Here is a 22,195-nt window from a genome sequence, read left to right on the forward strand (position 1 = left end):
CAGCACACGGTAGGTGCTTGATACATCTTAGCTTTCATTAAGATTTATTAAGGATCCTCTGTTTACCAGGCCCACACTCAATGTAGAGATCAGCCAAAATAGCCAAGGAGACTGCCCTCTGGAACCTAGAAAAGTCCAGCTCCAAGTGGTGTGTTGGCAAAGGTCCCTGGGCTTTGAAGGGTGTTCCTGAAACTGAGCTGGGAAAAATGGATTTGAGAGAATTTCATTGGTCAGCCTTACACAGTCCAGAAGAATTTGAAGTTAGTATGAAGAAAAATGAAGGGAAGAGGATGAGGAGGTGAGGGAGGGATGATGGGCATTGCCTGGGGTGGGTGAGGTAATATGGGTAAAGGATTTCTAAGAAATAGGATGTCCAAAGTTGTTGGTTTTGTGTTGTTCATTTCTTCATTGCTTTGTGGACTAAGCACACAAAGGTCTTCTGTAAGTTTCCTTTTTGTACATGAAAACTATGGAAAGGGGATGAGTTTCACATCTGGACAGTACATATTAGTATATTAGTTGTATATTGCAGCATAACAAATCACCTGAAAACTTAGTGGCTTAAAACAACAATTTCTCGGATCAGGAATTCAGGAATGGCTCGGCTGGTTGGTTCTGACTCCAGGGTCTGTTAGGAGGGCGCAGACTGATGTTGGCTGGGTTTGGCGCCATCCAGAAGCCTTCTTCACTCACACGTCTGGTGCCTGTACTGGGAAGTCTCTAATAGCTGGGGCTGGGACAGCCGGGATTTCCTGGGCAGCTCTCTCTTTTATCTCTGTGGGTTTTCCACAGAGTCTCATCAGCATGGTAGCTGAAACTCCTCACATAGCAGCTCAGAGAGAGAGAGGGAGAACACCAGACAGAAACAGAATTGCCTCTTAGGACCTAGTCTCAGAAATCACACAGCATCAATGTCAACAGTTTCTTTTGGATCAAGGGATTATAAAAGTCCACCTAGGTTCAAATGGCCTCTTGATAGACAAGCATCAATATCATATTCCAAAAAGAGCTTGGAGGATGGGACACATATTGGTGTAACTCTCTTTAGAAAATACAACCTACCCAACTTGGGCTTATAACCTGAATCAATTCAGTGGAGGCTGACGCGCAAAGCCAGAGGTAACTAAGAGAAATCTTAAGGAAAGCTTTGGACTCACAAGAAGTGACCTAGAGTTTCCAGCCAATTGCATACAGCTCTTTTTTTTTTTTTTCTTTTGCATTCAGCTCATAAGGAGCAGCGATACCTTAATAAACAGAGTCATCTATTCATATTCCTGGATAGGAAGACTCAATGTTGCAAGTATGTGAAATTAATCCATAAACTCCGCACAGTCCCAATCAAAATCAATGCAGTTTTCGTGAAAACTCATTCTACAGAGATTCTGGGAGAAAGATGGCGTGAAAATAGCCAAAAAATCTTGGGGTGGGGGGGAGAAGGGCCTTTCCCTACCAGAGATCAAGACATACTACAAAGTGAGTTATTCAAATAGTGTTTTACCAGTCCAGGAACATATTTGGGGGTGGGTGATAAGAAGGATAAGAAGAAAGGGGGAAAGAGGAGAAAGAAGGAGGAGGAGGAGAAGAGGAGAAAGACACACACATTTATCATACACTTAATCTATGATAAAAGTCTATATATTTAGTTTATGATAAAGGTTAATTTAGGATAAATAAGGAAAGGGTAGGGCAGTTAATAAATGTTCAGACACCTGTATATATACTAAAAAAAATTCAAGTTATATTTCTACATAGCATGCAAAAAATATATTCCTGGACAAATGAATTAAAGACCTAAATGTAAAATAACAAACTATGGAAATCTAAAGGAAATTTTAAAATAATTTTTTGTGGTAAGGAAAATTTTCCTGCACAATACACAAAATTATGAAAAGATGTTTAAATTTGACTTTATAACACTTTAAAAATGTCTTTATAATGAAAATACATATGTAAAATTAAAAGACAGAAAAGACATAGTCATGATACACATTACCAGACAAAGAATTAATATAGATAACATAGAAAGAGCTTTTACAAATCAATAAGACAAGCTCTATCAAATATTTTAAGGAATATCTAACTCTAGTCTTCTACAAAATTTTTATAAAAGTATAAAGAATATTTTCAAACTCGTTTTATGGGGCTAATATAACTTTGATATCCAAACCAGTAATGCGCAATAAGAGAAAAAACTAGTAGAGGTCAATCTGTCTTGTGAATAGGATTTAATATTTTAAGTCCTATTTAAAATATTAGCAGATTGGATTTCAAGATGGAGGCGTAGGTAGACATGCTTCACCTTCATGCACAACCACAAAAAGAATGACAACTAAATCTCAAAAGAAATAACACCCAGAACTGTCAGAAAATCAAACTGTATGGAACTCTGACAACCAAGGATTTAAAGAAGCCACATTCATCCAGATGGATAGGAGGGGCAAAGATGCAGAGAGGGGGCAGAGAGGCCACAAGAGGCAGTACAGGGGAATGGGCCTGGGCAGTCCCACATTCACGTGTGGTGAAAAAAAGTTGGGGGAGGGACATCTGGGGAGCAAGTGATCCCAGCCCAAGGCCAGAATGCACAGCCCAGGGTTCCAGCACTGGGAAGATATGTCCCCATAACTTATGGCTATAAAAACAAGTGGGGGTTGTGGTGGGAAAATAACTGCCAGATTTTCAGGAAAATTCTGCTTAAAGGGCCTGCATGGCCTTAAAACATTTACAAACCCACCCATTCTGGAATTCAACACCAGGGCAACAGCTGGAAGGGTGCCAGGCGTATACAGGGAGTGGGTGAAGTGACCAGAAATGGGGTAAGTGCCAGGCAAACCTCCAGAAGCCAGGCAGTGGCACAGACCCCTCTCCGAGCCCTCCTCTCACATAGAGCCACAAAGCAGTGAAGCGGATTGCCTGACCCTGGTGATTACCTAAGGCTCTGCACCACATAATTTACAGGTGCTTTTTCAACAACAGACCATGCTACTAAAACAGAATCACAGCAGCTCTACCTTATACACAGAAACAAACACAGATAGGCTGCCAAATTGAGGAGACAAAGAAATATGGCCCAAATGAAAGAACAGAACAAAACCCCAGAAAAAGAACTAAATGAAACAGAGATTGCCAACCTATCAGGTGCAGAGTTCAAAACACTGGTAATAAGGGTGCTCAAAGAACTCATTGAGTATGGCAACAACATAAAGGAAGAAATGAAGGTTACATTAAGTGAAATAAAGAAAAATTTGTAGAAAACCAACAGTGAAGGGAAGGCAGCTGGGATTCACATCAACATTTTGGAACATAAGGAAGAAATAAACCTTCAATCAGAACAGAAAGAAGAAACAAAAATTTAGAAATCAGGAACCTCTGAGATATCGCCAGACATGCCAACAGCTGAATCATAGAGGTTCCAGAAGGAGAAGAGGAAGAGAAAGAAATCAAAAACTTATTTGAAAAAATAATGAAGGAAAACTTCCCTAATTTGGCAAAGGAAATAGACATACAAGTCCAGTAAGCACAAAGTCCCAAACAAGTTGGACCCAAAGAGGACTACCTCGAGACACATCATACTTAAAATGCCAAAGGTTAAAGATAAAGAGAGAATCTTAAAGCAGCAAGAGAAAAGCAGAGATACCTACCAAGGGGTACTTATAACACTGTCAGCTGATTTCTCAAAAGAAACTTTGCAGGCAAGAAGGAACTGGCAAGAAGCATTCAATGTAATGAAAAGCAAGGACCTACAATCTAGATTACTCTATCTAGCAAAGCTATCATTTAGAATAGAAGGGCAGATGAAGTGCTTCCCAGACAAGGTAAAGCTAAAGGAGTTCATCATTACCAAGCCATTATTACACGAAATGTTGAAGTGATTTATTTAAGAAAATGAAGATCAAAACTATAAACATTAAAAGGCAACAAATTCACAGCTATCAACAACTGAAACTAAAAACAACAATTAAGCAAACAACCAGAACAGGAACAGAATCACAGGTGTGGGGATCACTTGGAGGGTTATCATCTGGGAGGGGGAAGGGAGATAAATGGGAGTAAAGGTGAAGGGATTAAGTAGCATAATTGGTAGGTACAAAATAGACAAGGGGATGTTAAGAATTGTATAGGAAAGGAAGAAGCCAAAGAACTTATATGCAGAACCCATGGACATGAACTAAGGGGGAGGATTGCAGAAGGGAAGGGGAGTACTGGTCAGACGGGGGTAAAAGGGGAAAAATTGGGACAACTGTGATAACATAATCAATAAAATATACTTTAAAATAAAATATAGAATATACTAAAAATAAAATTAATAAAATAAAATAAAATATTAGCAGATAGCCTGGCTGGTCTGGCTCAGTTGTTGGAGCATCATCTGTAAACCAAAAGGTCTGAAAGGTCATGGGTTTGATTCCCAGTAAGGGCACATACTTAGGTTGCAGCTTAGGTCCCAGTTAGGGCTCCTGTGAAAGGCAATCGATCGATTGATGTTTTTCTCTCACATTGATGCTTCTCTCCCTCTCTGTCTTTCTCCCTTCCCTCTCTCTAAAAATCAATAAGCATGTTCTCAAAGGAGGATAAAAAAAAAATTAGCAGATTGAATATAGCAGTCTATCAAAAGATATACATCAGGACCAAATTGATTTTATACCAGGAAAGTAGGATGTTTTAAAATGAGAAAACCCGTTACTGTAATTCATCACATTATTAAAAAAGAGAAGTTTAAGATTAACTCAAAGATGCAAAAATCAAAAACAAAAACTCAAATGTTTGTTTTTGTCTTTCCACCTACTATAGTAATTTCCTCTGCAAGAACAAGCCCTAATGTGGGCCCAAGAAGCACGATCCTGGACCAGAAGAGTAGGCCCACACAATGTCCTGCCAGCCTCGTCTCTCCTGAGGAATACATTGAGCCTGGAAGCATCCTCCCTTCATATTATTAGTATTTTTTTTTTCACTTTATTTATTTATTTATTTATTTTTAGAGAGATGGGGAATGAGGGAGAAAGAGGAGAGAAACATCCATGTGTGGTTGCCTCTCGTATGCCCCCAACTGTGGACCTGGCCTACAACCCAGGTATGTGCCCTGACTGAGAATCAAACTGGTGACCTTTGGTTAACAGGCCAGTGCTCAATTCACTGAGCCACACCAGCCAGGGCCTCCCTTCATATTAGAACAAAAAGTAGGGGGAAGAGAAATGTCCCTTCTCTTTCCTTTTCATCCAAATTGACTCAAGATTTATATTCTTTCTTTCAATAAAATTTTTAATCTTAATCCCTGAGATATTTCGTGTTGAAGCAGAGACTGAGCCTGACTGATTTCATCGCTGTCTTCCCAAACAGCAGGTGGTCCACAGGTTTTTGAGTGAGCAAGTCACATATCATTGAATCAGTCCCCAACATACATTGGGTCTGTGGGCTGACACTGCCCTCAGGACCCCCCTACCAGTCCTCTCTCCAGGGCAGGTTCTCAGGGGTTAGTTCAGAGTAATGGACTCACTGCTCTTAAACCTATGTGTCAGGCTTGTAGTGTGAGGAAATAATTGAAGGACATAATCATAAAAACAGTAGCTATAGACTACTAATTTATTAATAATTACAGTTATCATTTATGTATTTCTACGGTTACAATTGTATTTTATAATATTGAGCACTTGCAATATGACAGATATTATACTGGTGCATTTCATTAAGTCCACACAACCACTCAGTGATTCAGGTCATGTGATTATCTCCATTTTATACACAAGAAGACGGAGGCTTAGAGGAATAAAATAATTTCTCCAAGGATACTTAGCTGTATTTCCGCTGTTTCTGACTCATGGTAGGTACCAGTACCGTGCGTTTATTTCCTCTCTTTTCCACTAAGACCACAGCATAAAGTTGTGCAGTTTGGGTTCCGCATGAAAATGGATGGCAGAGGAGAGTGGGGCCGAAATCCAGCAGCCGCCACCAGCTTGCCACAGCTGGTGTTTGGCGTCCTATCCCTTTTGGAGAAGATTTTTAAAATCTTGTTTGACTTGAGGGCTGGGCCACTCCATCATACAATCCTCAGACTTCTATTCTCTAATCTTCCAATCTCCTAATCCTTTCTCCCCAACTCTGATGGGAAGGAGGGGGTGGGTTTAGAGGGCAAGTTAAAAAAGTCAGCCCACCTGTCTCCTCGCTTTCGCACCGAGTCCTCTGTTCCTGGGACAGTCCGCCTCCCGGTCAGCAGTAAATCAGGCTCTCTGGGACTCTGGCGCCACCACGTGGTCCTCTTCTGCAGCACATCACGCTGACGCGTTGAAAACCCTTTTCTTGTGGAGCATTCAGAGATGAAATGGGGAGAGAAGACAAAAAACTCCCTGGGAACTAACAAGGGGGAGATCATGGCTTCTGGAGATTCAGACCTTAGCATTTGTAGTCAGCTATACTTGGATCCTGATTCTACCACATACTAATTGTCTGACCCTGGGCAAGTCACTTCACCTCTAGATGTCCATGAAGTGCCCAGCAAGCTTAGAATATTTTAGGTAGAAGGAATATTGTAAGCAAAGGCAGGAAACAAGGAAAATGTTCAGAGTTTAGGGTAGGTGACGTGCTCCCTCTTCCCTGCTGGGAAGAGGGTCAGTCCCATGGAGCAAGGTGGGGTGGGAGGAGCTGGAACCCCTTCTTGGAATCAGGTGTCCATTCTAGGCTGAGCCCCAGTCCTGAGCAGGTTTGCCTACCTGGGCTCTGCCCTCACATGCCTGGGCAGAAAAGCCAACCACTCCACTTCCTTGTCAAGCTAGAGCAGAGCTCCTTCAGACTCCTCTTAGCCACCCAATCCTGATCTCGGTTCCAACTGATTCCCTATTTGTTCCATCTGGTTCCTTCTCACTTCTGATGTAACATTGATAAACTGTGGTGTGCTGGCTTCCATGAGCTATAGTCTCCTGGTTTCTTCCCACATCTCTAGCAGTTCCTTCTCATGCTCCTTTGTGGCGTTCTTTTCTCTGCACACATTTACCGCCCCAAAGGGTCTTGTCCTGCCCTTATCTTTTTGCTACCCATGTTCTTCCTGGGCCAGCTAACCCACTCCACTGACTTTGTCATCTAGATGTTTTCCCCAGAGCCTCAGACCCGCTTATCCAGCTGCTTCTGGGATGCTTCACAGACGTCACACACTTGATATGTCCAGAATGAAATTACCTGCTTGCCCCCAAACCTGCTCTTCTTCCTGTGTTGATTACATAGCCAGTGGGTCCACCCTCCACCCCATTGCTTAAGCCAGAAGTATGGGTGTCAGCCCTGACTTCCCCCTCCCCTACCCTGGAAGTATCATCACCATGTTCCAGTCACTATGCCTTGTATGTTTACCCAGTCCACCCGCCTCTCCCCATCCTGACTGTGCCTCCATCCATCCCTCTTTTGCTTGGATTATTACAACTGCCTCTGATTTGGATTCTGCCTCAGTTTTACCCCTTGTTTGCCTCTTGTGTTCCCTTCTGGAGGCTCTGGAGGAGAGCTCATTTCCTAGCCTCTTCCACCTTCTTGAGGCTTCCCACATTTCTTGGTTCATGACCCCCTTCCTCCATTTTCAAAGCCAGAAAAGCTGCAGATGCAGCTTCTGTTCTTCCACAGCCAAATCTCCTCTGCTCCTCTCTTCTGTTTTCCTCTTCCACTTTTAAGGCCCCTTGTGATTGCATTGGACCCACTTGCATAATCTGGAATAACATCTCCATCTCAAAATCCCCAACTGGATTGTATCTACAAAGACCGTCTTGCCATGTAATGTAACAGGTTCACAGGTTCTCGGAATTAGGAAGTAGACATCTTTGGAGCGCTGTTGTTCTGTCTACCACAGTCCTCTCTCTACCCCCCAAATATTCATGTCTTTCCTGCATGCAAAATACATTAACCTCACTTCAAAAAATACCCCCAAAGTCCCACCCCATTAAAGTATCAACTCGAAGTCCAAAATCTCATCTAAGTCCACCAGCTCAAAAAGTCCAAATCTTATCATCTAACTCATCTTTCTTAGGTATTGGATGAGATTTAGTATAATCTATCCTCAGGGGAAGTTCCTTTCCATCTGTGGCCTGTGAAACTAAAAAACAAGTTACTCCCAAAACAGAATAGTAGGACTGGCATAGGAGACCAGTTATAGACATTCCTTTGCAAAAAGAGAAAAAAACGAAAGAAATAAAGGAGTCATCAGTCCCAAGTAATTTCAAAATTGAATTGAATGAACTCCTTTAGGTTTCAAGGCCTAAGGATAATAATATTCTGTGGCTCTACCCTTTGAATCATTTTTCTTTTTTCATGAAATATAGCACCTGTTTTCATCCTGTTTCCTGCTGGGAGAATTTTATGGGTCCATCCTGTAGCCTTTTTTTTTTTTTTTTTTTCTTTTAAATTTGTATCCTTTTCTGTCCAAGTTCACTGTTCCTCCTCATATAAAATCCTCAAGAAACTATGGGTCTCTCATGTGTGTCCCAAGAATGTACTCCATTAAATAAACGCCTCCTTCATGATTCTTTCTAAATAAACCCATTTGAATTTTTGGCTTCTATTGAGATAGCTGAGGGGATCTATGAGTCTCATACTTAATCTCTTCAAAAGTCTTTATGTGAGTGAATACTTGGACATTTTGATCTTACGGAGATATTAGCAAAATCTTGTCCAGCCACATCCTCAGCTTTTTCCTCTAAAGCACACTTTCCTGACAGTGAATCTTCTCATCTTAGTATCATTTGCAATCTAGATAGGCTGAGGAGTTCCCAAATCATTAAGTCCCAGTTCATTTTTGTTTGACAATTCTCTTCTCAATTTATCGATTTTCCCTCTCACTTGGCTCTAAGCTGCCAGAAACCAGGCCACGCCCTTCGACACTTGGCGTGGGAGTCTCTTCAGCTAAATATCGAAGTTCATTGTTTTTAGGTTCTGCTTTCTACGTAACTGCAGGGTACACAGTTCTAAGCTTTTTGCCACTGTGTGACAAGGTTCCCCTTTCCTCCAGGTTCCAATAATACGTTCCTATTTCTTTCTGAGCCCTCACAGGCAGCACCTTTAGCATCCACATTTCCACCCAGTCTGTTCAAAATGATTGAGGTGTTCTCTAAACTGACATGCTTTTTTCTTTCTTTCTTTTTTTTTTTTTAACCACGCTCTTCATTTCCTTCTGAGTCCTCACTGGCAGAGTTGTCAACACTCACATTTCAACTACATCTTCTGAAGGTGATCTAGGTTTTTTCTATCATGCTTCCCAAAGTTTTTCCTGCCTCTTCCTACTGTTCAATTCCAAACTCACTTCCTCACATTTAGGTATTTGTTACAGTAGTATCAAAATCTGTATCAGTTTTCTACTGCTGCTATAAAAAATGACCACAAATTTAGTGGCATAAAACAATACAAATGTTTTATCTTAGAGTTCTGTAGGTCAGAAATATGATCCTGGACTAAAATCAAGATGTGAGCAGGGCTGTGTTCCTTCTGGAGACTCTAAGGAAGAGTTTATTTCTTTTTCTTTTCTACCTTCTAAGGACTTTCCACATGCCTTTGCTAATGGCTCCCTCCTTACATTTTCTTTTTCTTTTTTTTAAAGATTTTATTTATTTTTAGAGAGAAGGGAAAGAAGGGAGAAGAAGAGGCATCAATGTGTGAAAGAATCATAGGTTGGTTGTCTCTCACATGCCCTCAACCGGGGACCTGGCCTGCAGCCCAGGCATGTGCTCTGCCTGGGAATCGAACCAGTGACCTTTCAGTGTGCAGGCAGGCGCTCAATCCACTGAGCACACCAGCCAGGGTCTTCCTTCCATTTTCAAAACCAGCAACAATGCGATTTTCTGACAATTCTTCCACAGCAGAATCTCCTCTGCCTCTCTCTTCTGCCCCCATCCCCGCCCTTCCACTTCCAAGGATGCTTGTGATTACATTGAGCCCATCTGGTTAATCTAGGATAATCTGAGCTCAAGAGCTTTACATTAATTACACCTGCAAAATTCCTTTGCCGTGTAATGTTAGATATTCACAGGTTCCAGGGATTAGGATGTGGACATCTTTGGGGGGGGGGGGCATTATTCTGCCCACTGCACTCCTCCAAATTTTAACCAGTGTGGTCTCTCTAAACAAACTCAGTCATATTAGTCCATGTTAAGTGAAATAAGTCACAAAAAGACAAATATCACCTGATATCACTTATATGTGGGATCTTAAAAAAATCAAGTTTGTAGATACAGAGAATAGATTAGTAGTTCCAGCGGTGGGGGCAGACAGGTGGGCAAAATGAGTGAAAGGGGTCAAAAAATACTTTTTTCAAAAGTGTTTTATAAACTTCCAGTTTTAAAAAAATAAGTCATGTGGATGCTTGTTATGTGACTATAGTTAATTATTCTGTGTTGCATGATTAAAAGTTGCTAAGAGAGTAGATTTTAAAAGTTCTCATCACAAGAAAAAAATGTTTTGTAACTATGTGTGGTGATGGATGTTACCTAGGCTTGTGGTGATCATTTTGTAATGTATACAAATATTAAATTTTTATGTTGTACACTTAAATCTAGTATAATGTTACATGTCAATTATACTTCAATTAAACACCAACAAACAAATAAACAAACAAACCCTCTTAAATGGCTCCCCATGAACTTCAGGCTGCAAACCAAATTCCTAGCATGGCGGGCATTATTTTGTGATCCAGTTGTCCTTACCTGTTGAACACCCTCTTATCTTTCCCCTCCCACCTCCCTCAAGCACCCTGCAATGCAGCCATACTTAACTGCCTACAGCCTCAGTTTCCATTCTTCCATAAAGGTCATTGTCCATCAAGGTCACTCTTATGTGTTCTTTGTATCTAGTCTAGGCATCATCCTCTTCTGGAAGCCTTCCCTGGGGTATATGTTCTCCTCTGACATGCTCTAGCCCTTTTCCCAAGTCAGGGTGTAGCACATAGCATTGGAACGACCTGTGGACTTTTCAGTCTCCTCTACTACATTGTGACTCCATGAGGCCAGGGCCTGTGTCTGCCTCACTGCTGTGTCCCCAGTGCCCAGCAAGGCTCTACTATGAAACACACTCTTCATGAGTGTTTGCTTTGCGAAGTAATAGACATGATTCCTTCCAGCTCACACTTCCTGTTCTGTGAACTCCTTCCTTTTTTAAACCCTCATGGAGGATATATTTATTGACTTGAGAGAGAGGAAGGTGGGGGGAGAGAAAGAGAGAGAGAGAGAAACATTGGTGTGAGAGAGAAACATCGATTGGGCACCTCGACCTGGGCTCGAACGTGCAACCTAGGTATGTGCCCTGACTGGGAATCAAACCCACAACCTTCTGGTGCGGGACGATGCTCCAACTAACTGAGCCACCAGGCCAGGACTGTTCTGCAAACTCGTATTGAAGGATTTGCCAGAGGATTTTGGCAGCGTTGTCCCAGGCAATGATCCTGCTAGTGGGAGTGACACTGGGCTATGAATGGCAACGGCAGAAGTGAGAGCACTGAGGGGCCAGACATTGCCTCGCTAATGACTGTGGTAATTTCCCATTTTAGAAGGCAACACCTGGAGCCACAGCTGTCACATCCCAGGTTAGTCCCATTGATGGAAAGGAGACTTCTCCAATCTGAAGGTTAACATATTTGCTTTTATTTTTTATTGTTGTTTGTAAAAATGAAAACAGCATTTGAACTCCCACCTCTTTAAAATCCCCCCTCCCTCTTTCAATATCATACACACGTGCACACACACAATTTGCTTTTCTTCAAAATACCAACATATCATGGATTTCTTTACTAACTAGCACCTAAAGATCTCCCTTTCTTTTTAATACCTGTATCTGTTGTATATAACAACATAGAGTTAAAATTATATCTTAAAAATGAAGAACATTATCTCTACTTCCTTTTTCTATCAGCTACCAATGCGTGTCCTCTGACCTGAACCTTAGCAGCAAGCCCTCCCCACCAAACACAAGTTTGTTTTGTTCAGCTTATCCCCTTCCTCTGCCACTATCTTGCCTTCTAGATAAGTTATGTTGTTTCCCAGGCTTTGTGATTCAGAGTCCAGATCAGGCAGAGAATTCAGCAGGGAGAGGCAGGAGGCGAGGGGGAAGGGAACGGAAGGTTGCGAGCCTCACATTTGGAGGTCTGGCCAGGGTGAGCTCAGGAGAGCTGGGGAGACTGTGGCTCAGGGAAAAGTTTATCACTCTCTGAGAGATACGAGATTGGAGTTCCATTCTCCTGGCACTGACATCTTTGCATGGGATAGCACGTAGAGACTGAGTTGTTCGGAGTCTCAGGATATGTGAGGATCACACAAACAACCCATGGCGAAGTTCACTGAATATGTATCTTCAGGTGTTTCTGCCATTATCTCTGCAGATCCATCCCCAGAAGAGGACTTACATGGTCCAGTAGTATGTACATTTTCACATCACCCCAAAAATGTCTCAAAATATTTCCCCAAAAGTTTATAACCAGCTCCTACTCCCACTACAGTTTATAAGCTTGGCTGTTGTTTTTCTGCACCCTCGCCAACACCGGACCTGTCTTTTATGTGTTTGCTCCTACAGTGGGCAAAAACAGGCAACTAGCCATGTAATTTTTCTTCCTCTCACTGTCATGGAGTTTGTGCAAGACATTTTGATGCATTTGACATTTACACTCCGTGTGTTACGAATATGCATGTTTTCATCAGAATCACACCAAGGGTTTTACAGACCTAATGCCTTAAACACCTCTAGTGTTCCTTTCAGTGAGTTGCCCAAAACTGTACCACGAGCGGCAGAACTAGGTTTGGAAGTCAGCTCTACTCAATCCCAGTTCCACGCTGTTTCCACCAGGTCTAGCTGACCCACCACGTCAGGAAGCAGCTGGGTGGGAATAAAAAGCCCCAGTTACAAACATGCTCTTATTTCACCGGCTTGTTTTGGGGGTTCTGAGCTTTTTATCAACCCCCTCTGAAAGAAGACAGCATGTCTGCTTCACTCCATTAGTCGTTGGTGCTGTAGAAATTTGGTTTGGGTGCTCAGCACAGAGACTGTGACAGTGGAAGTGAGGTTCAGGCTGCAGCCTGTGGACGAGTGGAGACACGCTGGATGTTCTCTTGAGTGTTTTGGGCAAGCCGTTAATTTGGCACCCACATAAGCCAGTATTCTTTAAATATTTATGTGAAATTTATTAAGCAGAGAGGATGAATACTATATAAGAGAAGGTTGGAGAGGGAGGCCTGTTGGGGAAGGAGTCTTTTTTTTTTTTTTCTTTCATTATCCTAAGCAATTCAGTTCTGGACCCAAACTTGCAATACAAAAGCTTTGCTATTAGCTAGACTCACTCGTCTTCTTCGGAAGTTCGTGTGTTACCATCCGCAGTTACCTGGGCAAACCCTGGGAAGTCTCATCCCCCCCCCCCCCATGCCCATTCAACACTTATATGCAGTATTCTTATGACTTGGGGTCTGGATCTGTGTGGGTGAGGAGGGATGGTCTTCCAGAAAGAAAGAACAGCAAATGGAGGCCCAGAGTAGGGGAGGGAGCATCCTGACTCTTAGAAGAACTAAAACTGCATCCAGTTGTGGGGGAAAGGGAGGACAAGTCTGATGTCAGAGTTTGTTCTCTCTTCTACATAACATTAGAAAAACAGTCTTTAGACCTGATATTTCTATGACATGTCAAATCATTTTTATAACTGTATCTGTGGTGTCCACCAGAATAAGCACTGAGGAGCTAGATGATGAGATCAATGCAACTACCTTCACCCGGCACCCTACACAAGTACGTAACTCATCATAATTTTTGTAGATTTATTGGATCATTTCCATTGTACAGTGCAAGAATGGGAGCTCAAGGTCTGATTTTTGAAGAGGTATTTAATATGCTGCTGGTATCATAATTTTAAAACCTTTTCCAACATGATAGGTAAAACAGATTTTATTATTCTATTAATTTGTATTTGTTTCTAATGAGAACAAAAAAAATTTTTGTGTGTTTACTGATCATTTTGTTGTTTCTTCACTAAAGTGCCTAGTCATATCATTTACCCTATTTTCTATTGGGCTGTTTAATTCATTAAATTTCCCCCCAATTGCATTTCTGTGAATTTTTCTGAGGTTACTATTTTTGCCTTTTGTTGTATTGCTGTTTTTAATATATGAGGTTTTGTGACTCCAGTGATAAAGTGGGGGTCAAAAATAGGCCTGCTGTTTGTAGTTAATAATAAGAATAGGTACCACTTGTTAAACACTGTTGATATACCAGATACTTCTTGTATATTATTTCTAATTTTCATAATCACCCTTCCAATCCCATGTTATGGGTGAGGACACTGAGGCACATAGAGGTGAAGTATCTTGTCTGAGGTCATGCAGAGTAAGTGGAGAGTTCTTTATTATTTCTAATCCTCATTGACAGCTTGTATGGTGTTGTTTCCTCTGCAACCCAAGCACCAGTTTTCCACAGGTCACTTACGGAAGCACCGTGTCCAATAGGCAGTTGCTGAAAATGGCAGAGGGCTGGTGAGTCAGATAGAAAGCAGGGATTGTCTCTCAGAGGCTGTGGGTTGTGAATCCCCCACCAGTGAGGAGGAGCAGGTGTGTGGCCACAGGGTTCCAGTCTCTAGAAGCCATGGATGAAGCGGCTGCCCAGCTGGGTGCTCTGAATTGACTGAATGGGCCACCTGATGAAGCCCAGCTACACATTTTCAGTACTAGAGAGCAGGCCAGGCAAGCCAGCAGTGAAGTCACTGGTTTTTCCAGCCATTATCCACACCAGGGGTCAGTAGGGTTTGCAGACAGAACAACCTGCACCTCGGGGTACACCAGCACAGGAATCAGACTGGACCCACTGCAATATGTTGGAGATCAGCAAAGGGTGCAGAGGGCATGTGCAAACGGGAGGTCCCTGGCCTATGAGACCATAAGAGAATGACTAGAAGAGGTCCAGTTATCAGCGAAGGATTTCAAGAATGAAAGTAGAGTCAATAAAATCGATAAGTGGGGAAAAAAACAAAACAAAACAACAGAGGTGAGTGGGCTGGCAAGTATGCATAACACATATGTTTTTTGGTAAGAGACAAAACCAAGAAGCAGACTGTATTACTGGTACAAAACTGAATTTGCATGGCAGTTTGAAAACCGGGGCCATTCCTCTTTAGGCACTTGTGTAATATATTTAGGTAAGTAGGTCCCCATTCTGAATCAAGGGAAGTTCCCACCTTAATTGAGGGTGATAACAAAGTTATCTGGAGGTCTGTGTGAGTCTACCTGGGTGACTATTTCAAGTGTGTTGTACCTGAGGGGCTAAAAACCTCAAGGGCTTCTTAAATTCAGGAATGAATGGGAAAGAACCAAAATAGCATCATTGGTCAAACAGGTTTAGTCATGTAAAGACCATTTCTGCATCTTCTTCTTAAACAATTATTTTTAAAATTGTCGTGTTTATTATGATTTTTGTAAAGTAATTTCTCTTTGAGTTAAGAAAAAGAATATTCTGCTCCACTCATTACAATGAGGATTGCAAGCCTCCGGAGTTGAGACTTCTGAAAACTCAAAATTGGAAGTATATCCAAATGATTCTATTCTTTTTTAAATGTTTTTAACCAGGAATTGTTATAGAAACAGGGGAGTCCAAAAATCCCCAGAGTTTGCGGCGGGGGGATGGGGAGAAGGAAGCAGCTTTCAGAATGCCTCCACATGCCTGAAGCTGGTGGCTAGTGTCTTTCTTAAGCAAAATGGCTTGGATGCATCCAAGGCCTCAGGTAGATGGAAGGGGTCTTGGCCCAGGGGTTGGTATGGAAAAAGCACACAGAGCCTGCGTGAGGTTCTGTGAATGGTCAGAACTGGTTACCACACCCACTGCATCAGAGGACGCAGTCAGGGATTTAAAAATAAGTGGCAGGCATTTTAAGGGGTCTGACGATGCAGTTTTAAGGAAGGGACATACCTTGCTCCTTTGAAAAGGAATAGACTGACCATGTGGATTACAAAAGGACTAACTATACAGTTTACAAGGAGGCTGAGAATCCACGAGGTTCTGGATTAAGAGCTGGTGGACACCATAACACAGACGAGGTCTCCCCAATCAGAATTGAGTGATTGGCAGCTACTAGTAAAGCTGAACTGTGTTTGGATAGTAGGGAAACAATATCTCTAACTTTTCTAAAACTAGCCTGGTTTGGTGGGGGGGGGAAGGCAAGGATATGTGTTTATGGGTGTTTTAAAAAACATAAAACTTAACAACAGAAATCCGCAAGTAACTAAATCTATATAACTGTTAAATAAACAATTCTTTTTCTTTTCACTAAACTCTGGTATTGAGAGTTATAATTCTGGCTGCGGGTAATCAGGCCCCTAACTAAAGAGCCTGTGGGTTCTGTTTCAATTGGAGCAGCCCAAGGGTTCTGTAACAGAATCACAGGGACAAGTAAAGACAAGAAGTTCCTTTATGCCCTTTTGACTCTAAGCAGCACTGAGAACAATAGCAGTGGACAAGAACAAGTGCCTCGTGAAGGGCAAAAGGTGGCTAAAAGGGAGCCAAGAAGGAAGTAGTTGATCTATTTTCTAAGAAACATTGGTATGACGTGAAAGCACCAGTTATGTTCAATATAAGGAATATCAGAAAAACGCTAGTCACGAGAACTCAAGGAACCAAAATTGCATCTGATGGTCTCAAGGGCCAAGTTTTGAGATGATCATCCCTCATCTGCAGCATGATGAAACTGCATTTAGAAAATTCAAGCTAATTACTGAGGATGTGCAGGGCAAAAACTGCCTGAGTAATTTTGTGGCATGGATCTTACCCATGACAAAATGTGCTCCATGGTCAAACAATGGCAGGCCATGCTTGAAGCTCATGTTGATGTCAAGACTACTGATGGTTATTTTCTTTGTGTATTCTGTGTTGGTTTTACTAAAAAAGGATTCAACAATCAGGTTTGGAAGACCTTTTATGCTCAGCATCCATGAGTCCACCAAATCCAGAAGAAGATGATGAAAATCATGACCTGAGAAGTGCAGAGACAAATGACTTGAAAGAGTGGTCAATAAGTTGATTCCAGATAGCACTGGAAAAGACACAGAAAAGCCTTACCAATCTATTTATCCTCTCCATGATGTCTTTGTTAGAAAAGTCAAAATGCTGAAGAAGCCCATGTTTGAACTGGGAAAACTCATGGAGCTTCATGGTGAAGGTAGCAGTTCTGGGAAAGCTACTGGAGATGAGACAGGTACTAAAGTTGAACAAGCTGAGGGATATAAGTCCCCAGCTCAACAATCTGCTTAAAATTTAGACTTACTGGTGACACTCTCCTGTTGCATTGTCTGGTGTCTTCTTGGAGGAGTGTCATTCTGGAGTGCCCCAGCTTTGATGGAAACCTGGTGGATCTCTCTTCACAGAGCTACCACCCCCTCCTTTGTCATTCATTTGGGAGTAGTGACAGAGAGCAGAACTGAGGTTTTCGGAGAGAGGAGGAACTCTGTGGCTTGGCGAGTGTTTCTCATACACTGCAGGATTCCCCATGTCTCTCTTGGGACTGGTTGGGGACTGTCCACTGCAGAAAAGACACAAGAAAGGGTTCCAGACAGGAAAATGACATCCTGGTTCTAGTCTGAGCTCTGTCCTTTTCTAGTTAGTCTAGATCTAGAATATAGCTGAATTGATTCTGGTGATAGATAAAAAGTTTAATGACTAATTCCTTGACTCCTCAAAGAAGTGATTCTTAAACTTGTTTGGGTTGCACATACCTTTGCAAATCTAAGGCCCACTCCTCAGGAAAATACACAGACCACACGCCTGTGAATTTTGTCATATAATTTCAGAGAGTTGACAAGGTGCTGAAGTCCACCTGTGGACCCAGGTTAATGACGTTAGGAACAGTGTGGAGTCCGACTTTCTCAGCACAGCACACAAAGCTCTTTGTGATCTGGCTCGTTGCTCTCTCCAGCTTCCCTAATGCTCCTTGCATATAACAATTTTCAGTTCTCCTTTCTCACTTCTGCATTTCATGCATACTAATCTCTCTGTCTGGAATGGTCTCCTCCTTGATTGCCTGGAAACAAACTTTACTAAGGCAGATTTAAGCACCTCTTTTGTTCTGTGATTTGTACCAAAATTGGACATTTGGTGTGATAGGCTGTTTGGCCGATGGTCTGAAAGCAGCCACAATGTCAGATCCCCAAGTCAAAATGTGAAAATGGTGTTTCTTTAAACCAGTTTGAAAGTTCTCTTCTCTTCCTCCTTGTTCCTGCCCCTGCCCATTTCAGATAGAAAAGCATTCTTTTAGCATATGAATTACGATCAGAACTACTACTCCTTGAAAGGTAGATAATATCAATAAGAATGAGATTTTTCTTCTTTAAAAAAAAAAACTTTTGAGAACGAGATTTCTATCTTGTAGATCCTCCCATCTAAAGAATTTGGAAGTTGTACAATTACTTTTGCAGATGAATGTCAAGATCTTCTGCTCCTTTTGCAGGATGGAGTCAGGAGTAATTTATCTGTGACCCTGAGCACCATGGACCCTGTGACAGACATTGCCTTCTGGCTGTCTGCATCCATTCCCAGCCCCCTTCTCTGTTGCTGCCTCTTACTCTAGGGGTTGGAAAGCCAGATGTATGCTTTCTCTGAACACTTTCGTAGTTAGGGGTTGAGCCACGCAGCCTGGTTCTGACCGAGTCTTAAGGGAAAATCTGCTGGGAGCCTCTGGGAAAACTTTTGCTTTACTGATTGATAAAAGGAACAATCAGATTGGGGGCACTCTCTCCCCACTCTTCCTGCCTTCGAAGATGATATGATGTTTGGAGCTGTGGTGACCATTTTGTGACCAAGAGGTGACAGCATGAGAAGTGGTTCTCGAACCTGAGTGTGCATCAGAATCATCCAGAGGGCTTCTCAAAACACAGACTGTTGGGCTCTATCTCCAGAGTTTCTGATTCCTAAGTCAGGAGTGGGCATGAGAACTTGCACCGTTACCAAGCTTCCAGGTGAAGCTGGTGCTGCTTGGTTGAGGACCACTAAACATGAGGATAAAAATTCAGTAGGCTGATGATGGCAAAATGGAATGATAGAGTCTGGATGCTGATGGCCTTGCCAGGTAGCTGAATCAATGTAAATAACCGTTCTGCCTCTGGATTTCTTGTTCTGTGAGAAAAATAAAGCTCTATTTGTTTAAGCTACAATTAGTTGGGTTTCTTAAGACCCTCCTACAAAAGCACTCTGAACTTACAGAGAATTGGACTTTGTGGGAAGGGCAGAAGAAGAGAAAAGTCTAGAGGGATGTCCATCCTAGACTAACTTAGCATGAAGTAAAAACTTTCTCAAAAGGAAATGTTTTGAAACGTGTCTTAGAGTCCCATGGGTGTTAATATAGTAAGATTGTGGATTTTAAAAATATTTTACTTATTTACTTCTAGAGAAAAAAGAAGAAAGGGAGAAAGAGAGGGAGAGAAACATCAGTGTGAGAAAATTGATCAGTTTCCTCTCATACGCCCCCAACTAGGGACCTGGCCCACAGCCCAGGCACATGTCCTGACTGGAAATTGAACCGGCAGCCTTTTGGTTCACAGGCCAGCGCTCAATCCACTGAGCCACACCAGCCAGGGCAACTGTGTTTTTAAAAAATATTAGGTTAATTTAAAAAGTTTTTTTTAAATCAAAGTAAAACATGAACATAGTTTTAAAAGTCTAGTTATACAAGGCTTCTAATGACAAAGGGTAACACTCTCCCCACGCTTATTCACTCTGATACCTAATCCTCTGAGGCAATTGGTTCCAACTCTTCTACTTATTGTTCCTGAAATTTACAAATTTATAAATTTCAGCTTTGTTTTTTCACTTCCTCCCATAGAAGATGAGAATTCAGATCTTTTTTTCTATATCATCTCCTTCTCCACACCAGATACTAAAACCTGTTGGCACCTTCATCTTGGTGTTCTCAGTCTCCAGAACTGTGAGAAATGCATTTCTCTTGCTTTTAAGTTACCCAGTTTATGGTATTCTGAACTGAGTAAGACAGTTCACTGTCTTGAACATTGATGGTTGACATGCCTGAGGGAAAAAGAATCAGAAGAGTCCAAGGCAGGAAATAAATGTTTCAGGCATGAAGTGACATATCCTTTCTGCTCAAACTCACTAGCCACACTCAACTATAAGAGGGCCAGGAAATAAAATCCTATCAAGTTACCAGAAGGCAGAAAGCCAGGAGTATTTAGTGAAGAGCATTAATTGTCTATTAGTCACTATGTGCCAAGAACTGTTCTAAATATATTACAGGCATCGTCTCAGTTAAGCTTCACAACAATCTTATGAAATAGATCCTATTGATATCATCACAATCTCTATTTTATAAATGAAATAACTGGGGCATAGAGAGGTTAAGCAACCTGATCAAAGTCACACTGTAGTGAAGGTAAGGATTTAAAAACAATCATTTGGGTCTCATAGTCTGTGTGCTTAAACCACCAGACTTTATTAGATGAGAAAATTTGAGAAGCACTGTCACAGATGATGGAGAGTTGCTAAGGATTTAAAGCAGGAGGGTGTAATTCAGTCAGATTTGCCATTTAGAAAACTCTCTCAAGAGCTGGGTGAAGGTTCAGTTTAACTAGGATAGGACTAAGGCAGGAAGGCTATTTGCATAGCAAAAAGAAGAAGCAGAGGATTTGAACTAAGCCACAATTACTACAATAAACTGGGTAAGCTTGAGCTTCTGTTTCATCATTTCTTGAAAAATGGTACACTCATATCTATCTTGACGGGTTTTTCTGAGAATTATGAAGAATAACATAAGCAAAACTCTGATTGTACTAAGGCTGGAATTGCTGGAATCACAGGGACCCAGGTTAAAAATCCCGGCTCTACTATTTACTAGATGGATTCTATTAGTCTAAGTCTGTCTAAGTCTCATTTACAAAATAGTTGTTAAAGTAAGAAAAGTTAAGTAAGTTAAAGTAAGAAAATTTATTGCAAACTGGTGGGAGGTTTAGGAAAGTAGCTTAGGTGGAAGGCAGAATTCTTTCTAGACAAAGAGCTGGGATTTTATTTAGGAAAAATACCTTAAGGAACTTGTGTGTTTATTAAAGTCAAGCCTCTTAGGCAAAGCTAAAAGAGAAGAGATTTCAACAATGAATTAAATTGCTTTGATTAATAAGGTAATATAAATTTTTAATTTTCCTCTGATGAGATTAAAGTTTTGAGGGAAAACTTGTCTTGGGAGAAAGTAAAGAGATGGAGGAGAGGGTTTTGCCAGAAGTAAGATAACTGGCAATCTGCTTTTACCACCTTCCCTGGTTCATTCTTCCCATGACAGCCAGTGATCTTTTAAAATCATGTATTGGATCATGTTGTTTTCTCTCCCCAAGTAAGTGCCTGATAGTTGTTAAAAGTTGCTCAGTAACAATTTGCCGAGCGAGTAAAGAGTGAGTGAATGAATACATTTGCCAGATGGCAGGTGGGTCTCTAAGAAAAGAACCGTCATTGAGAAATTCTCTGTAGCAAGGGTGGCTTTAGACAATTGTGTTTAATAACCATTTTTAAGTAGTTGTCTAATCCATGGTATGCTGTAATCACCCAATCTCTACACCACTCGCTCCAAATGACCTTCAGTAAAAGTCTGTTGCACGAAACTGGACCACTTGGGGAGGATTTAAGGAATGGAAAAAAAAAAAAGTCTAAGCACCAGGCAAAAAACAAACCAACTGAAAATGGCAGTAAATCTCAACAGGAATGCTAATAATCAGGGGGACCCAGAATTCAGTGGAAGCAGATATTCCAAGTGAGAGGTGACCATAATCCTCTCAAAATTTGGAGAGGATATGATGTCTCCTTTATTTTGGGTTAGGCGCTTGGGCCATTTTATTTGGCTGTTTAAGGAAAGAATAAGCCAGAGGTCTTTGGGAATATCCATAACGTCCAGGTTACATAAGGGTGATTATTTAACTCATAGAGATGATTTGAGGATTATATTACGATAATTCATGTAACGAGATTAGCACAGTGCCTGGCACGTAGTAAGAGCTCAGTAAATGTTCATTGCTGTTTTTCTTTACTTTCTCCCACTCCCTCCACCCCCTTTCCCGGGTCCATTCATTCTTTTCCAAGGGCATGTAGTGGGCGTGTCCACGTCTCCCTCCGCCCCACCTTAAGCTCCGCCCCTCTCTTCTGCCAGGATTGGTTCCTGAGAGGCGGAGCCCAGGGAAGAAGAGCCCAGTACGAAGTGGTAAGGGCGGGGCGCATGCGCGGGCTGACTGGGTGGAGG

The 22,195-nt window shown here is 41.7% G+C and overlaps 1 protein-coding gene and 1 pseudogene across 1 annotated transcript in view; one reads left to right on the forward strand and one right to left on the reverse strand.

Moving 5' to 3' along the window:
• The window catches only part of COL9A2 (collagen type IX alpha 2 chain), a 22,241-nt gene extending 16,001 nt beyond the window's left edge, over positions 1–6,240 (reverse strand). The window contains exon 1 of the mRNA XM_090269190.1: positions 6,147–6,240. The gene's annotated coding sequence lies outside the window, so the exon portion shown is untranslated. The remainder of the gene's footprint in view (positions 1–6,146) is intronic.
• LOC150014692 (small ribosomal subunit protein eS1-like) overlaps positions 1–17,223 on the forward strand; it is an 18,448-nt pseudogene extending 1,225 nt beyond the window's left edge.
• The last annotated feature ends 4,972 nt before the right edge of the window (positions 17,224–22,195 follow it).

The sequence above is a fragment of the Furipterus horrens genome, unplaced genomic scaffold, assembly GCF_987537825.1.
Source record: "Furipterus horrens unplaced genomic scaffold, mFurHor1.1.pri manual_scaffold_3, whole genome shotgun sequence".
NCBI lineage: Eukaryota > Metazoa > Chordata > Mammalia > Chiroptera > Furipteridae > Furipterus > Furipterus horrens.